At 33.0% G+C, this 4211-nt stretch overlaps 1 protein-coding gene and 1 long non-coding RNA gene across 4 annotated transcripts in view; one reads left to right on the top strand and one right to left on the bottom strand.

Moving 5' to 3' along the window:
* LOC106878352 (PDF receptor) overlaps positions 1 to 4211 on the bottom strand; it is a 239648-nt gene that overhangs the window by 57698 nt on the left and 177739 nt on the right. The window lies entirely within an intron of this gene.
* Positions 1 to 4211, top strand: part of LOC106878353 (uncharacterized) — an 18337-nt gene that overhangs the window by 1634 nt on the left and 12492 nt on the right. For both annotated transcript variants that reach the window (XR_001410496.2, XR_008264839.1), the window contains exon 2: positions 932 to 1048. This is a non-coding gene — a long non-coding RNA (uncharacterized LOC106878353). The remainder of the gene's footprint in view (positions 1 to 931; positions 1049 to 4211) is intronic.

Genomic DNA, 4211 nt, shown 5'->3' with positions numbered 1-4211 from the left:
TATATATATATATATATATATATATATATGTATCTGCATGTGCATCCACACATCTAAGTGTGTGTTTGTGTGTGTGATTGTACGGGTTACACATCTAACCGAACAAGAAATAAAATAATCGGTATGTACAGATATTTAAATAAACATTCGCCTGTGACTGCCTTGTTCTACGCAAACAGACTTCCTCTTGATTGTAGTTTTACAGACTAATAGTGATGGGTTTATGCCATAGTTCATTAGCTTTTAGACTGACGTTAAATAATCTGTTGGAATGGTTATTTGCTTTCAATTATTGCCAACTAAACAAAGAAATCAATTTCCATGCCTTTTTGATTCCATTAAAATTTGATAATGCAATAAATGAAGAATCACGTAATTCAAACCAAATTTCTGAAATTGCTCTTTAATCAAAACTTCTATTAATAATTATGACATATTTCGTATTAAATAAAGTCACATCAGAATACTCCGAAGTTCTACGAAAACGTAAATTCTATGTTTGTCGGAGCTGATTGGATTGTTTGCAGAGTTTGGTATTAAGATTTCCGTTTCTTTTTTCTAAACATTTTTTTAATCATATTGGTTTCAAATTTTGGCACAGGGCCAGCAATTTCGTGAAAGTTGGCCAAGTCGATTACATCGATCCTAGTTCTCAATTGTTACTTATTTTAACGACCCCAAAATGATGAAAGGCAAAGTCGAACTCGGTGGTATTTGAACTCAGAAAGTAATGATGGACAAAATGCTTAGCAGCATTTTGTCCGGTGCAGTAACGATTCAGTCAGCTTTCCGCTTATGAACTTTTAATCAAATTAGCAGGAATTTGGTTTTTTTTAATTATTAGAATGTGTTCAAACACACACACACACACACACACACTGTTTTAGTTTTATCGTGGAGCTCCTTTGACCTATTCTTTTACTTGTTTCAGTCATTTGACTACGGCCATGCTGGGGCACCGCCTTGATACGTAGACCAATTTTGAGCTAATTTTAAGAAACAGGGAAATGCATATTTGTCACATACCTGGCTAATTCTCGTAGGAAAGGTATGTAGCAGAACTTTTCTTTAATCTTGACACAGCTATATCGAAGGTTATTTATAAAGCAAAACACCAAAAGAAGATCTGATAAGGTTTCCATAGACTTTGGCCATCGGTCAGCTGAATCAGAGCTAATTTACAGTTAAAACACAACCAACAACTGTTACATATTTTATCGGATGAGGGATTTAATTTCCTCTCATGTTATTTGAATGAAAAATGTAAAAAAAAAACCGGACATGACTGTTATGTTTCCACTAATAATTACTTTTTGGTAGAGAAAATATCAAGTAATTAAAACAATATATTTTATTACATAGCAACGTTACCCAAACGATTTTTCCAAAGAAAATTAAGTTTTCGCGCGCGAGCGTGTTTTGCAGTATATTATTTGTATGAGAAAATTGCTGGAGTTTATTTTCCGTCTCTAGATTTTCCAAACTTCTGCCTCGGCCTTTGCAACCGACTCATTGACTGTCATGAAAACTGTTAGTTTAAGACTTAACGCACAAATCTAATTGCTTACGCAATGTATTAATAAACATGGATGTGTGAAACTGGCGCTGTTCACAAATATTATTCCACACTTAGTAAGCTGCGGCAGTTTTTCAAAACAACAGAAAATCACTTATCTTTCTTGAAGCTTAGCTAGATTGTTTTTCTTCTTCTTTTGCTCTCGTGGATTGATCAATATATTTCTCATCGATCACTAATGTCTAAGTCACCAAGCTTATATGGAATGAGCATCTTGAAAAATCTAATTTCCCTTCATGGAAAGTATTTTTTTCGATAAGATATTTGGTTGAATATTTACTTAAACATGGTTGAATATCATAATAGCAACAAAGTTATCTTTGTTTTCTTTTTCGTTTAATCTCTAATATGAATCTATCGATAATGTGAATGATTCATTAGTCACATGTGCACTGTCGCACGATCTTCAAACTAATAAGTATTTCTCCCCTTTCTCTGGTGTTCGTTAGGTTTTGAAGATCTCACAGGTTTCATACAAATGCTTCCATTTCACTCGGAATATTCCTTATGACGGTGATTCCATATGGATCACCAATAAGCTGGTGAGATTTGCAAATACTTCATATTTTTAAATACAATTTTCAGCATTTCCTAAGCTTTCAAAGAGCATAGCGTGAATTTGATTCTGATTCTCATGGTAGCCACCAACCTATGGCATTGGCTATGAAACAACGTAAGTAATTTCGATGTCGTCAGCTGTCTGAAATAAAACGATTAAAGGAAATATAACAAAGAAAAATTTAGAATAATGCTCTTATCAATATCGACGGTCAGTGTTAAGGATTTCTATATCATTAATGTTCTCGTTTAGCTCTGTGTACATACGTACGTACGTACACACATACAACTATTCATACATACCTTCTTACATATAAACATGCATACATGCAAACATACATATAAACGTACATACATAATGCATGCATACATATATATATACACACAGAATTCGTTGTCAGAAGACTTGTCAAAAACTGCGCCTGCTATTTCAACTATTATAATATCAGCCAACTTAAAGAAAAAAAAATGTTTGCGGAAAGCCATTATGGAAGACTGTCAGAAATATAAAGAATCTGCTGACGTCATCGTCATATAATCGCAACTCAAGTCAATTAACACATATACATCAATTTAAAATCAATTTAACACTGTAGTTTGTGTTGAAAGTATCCAAGTTCTCTATGAAGTTGTTTTCTATATGAAAGAAAATAACGCCTCATATTAAATATGGACAATTTTGTTAAATATTATATGAATATACATGAATATATGGCACTATCAACTATTGAACATCTAGTTCCTATCTGAATATGGCTGTTCTTACTCTGAAGCAACGCCTTACAAATGTCAATACTGTATGTGTTGAAGATGTTATCTGACCTCATCCAACCAGGTGATAAAAAACACACATAAATAAAACAAAATGAAGAATGTTCGCTACTTGCGATGCAAAATAAGATATAAAGATGCCATGTTTAAGTCTAAAGTGAATAAGTCGGTTGCATTTTCAGTTACATGATGTAATCCAACCTCTTATGGGCAAATCAGTAAATGTATGACTCAAAACGTTGAGTGAGAAAATGTGTTACGAAGACATTGAAGAAGGAACTTCATTATCAAAATTAGCCATAGCACTGAATCGGGAACCATAATCAATCAGAATTTTACCTCTAATCAAGAAGTTGTTTATTGAAGACTGAGAAGAAACACCAGTAAAATACTCTTAGAAAATTTGCAAATCATTTTGGTCTAAAAGCTGGAATTTAAGAGGTATTCCAACTACAATGCATCATAAACGAATATTTTGGAAGACTATTTCAACTGACATCAACAATAACACATATGATAAAAACCGCGAAATTTCCAGTAAACCTGTGAGAAAGTTATTATAAATGGATAGCTCCTGGGCTAGACCTGTCAATATTAGTAAAAGATATTGACACTAACAGAAGATCATTCATCTATATATTTATACAAGTTACAGAAAGTGAAATTGAGTTGGCAAACTTGTTTGCCATTGCACAGAAAAAATATAACTATGAAGGAAAATACTATAGATTATTATACCGAAAAACTTTAGGCTTATTTCTTGTTTAAATACGATATATAAGTGTTATACAGGCAGAAAGCAACAAATGTTTACAATGCTATTGCAAATACAAAGAGATATTGACTGAAGGAAGGCAAGTTGAAAAAAAGAGGTTGTGGGACTGCGTCGAACTTATAAATAACAATGCTGTTTTGTTTGTAGTAAGACAAAGACTCAACGGAAACATTTTGGTCGACAAACTGGATCAGAGAAAGGTATATGTCTGCAGCCCTGGTTGTCGCCATTCAAAAGCTTACAAAGATCTCTAAACCATCTTCACCCTACCAACAGACAGCACGATAGCTGTCTCTGGGGTCTTTATGTTTTTCGATACAAAATACCAACCAACCGTTTTCTTTGTCCTTGTATTTATTTCACAAACTTCCAGTAATTATTATTTGCTAAGTTCCATAAAAGCAAGAAATACACATGAATTCATAATTCTGTTGATGATGAGGCAAACATTCAAATTTCCAAATGTCTAAAACACTGGAAAAAATAGATACGCACCACTGGCAGAACCTGATATATATATATATATATATA

The sequence above is a fragment of the Octopus bimaculoides genome, chromosome 9, assembly GCF_001194135.2.
Source record: "Octopus bimaculoides isolate UCB-OBI-ISO-001 chromosome 9, ASM119413v2, whole genome shotgun sequence".
NCBI lineage: Eukaryota > Metazoa > Mollusca > Cephalopoda > Octopoda > Octopodidae > Octopus > Octopus bimaculoides.
The sequence above is the reverse complement of the archived record's forward strand: the minus strand, read 5'-3'. Positions and strand labels throughout refer to the sequence as shown.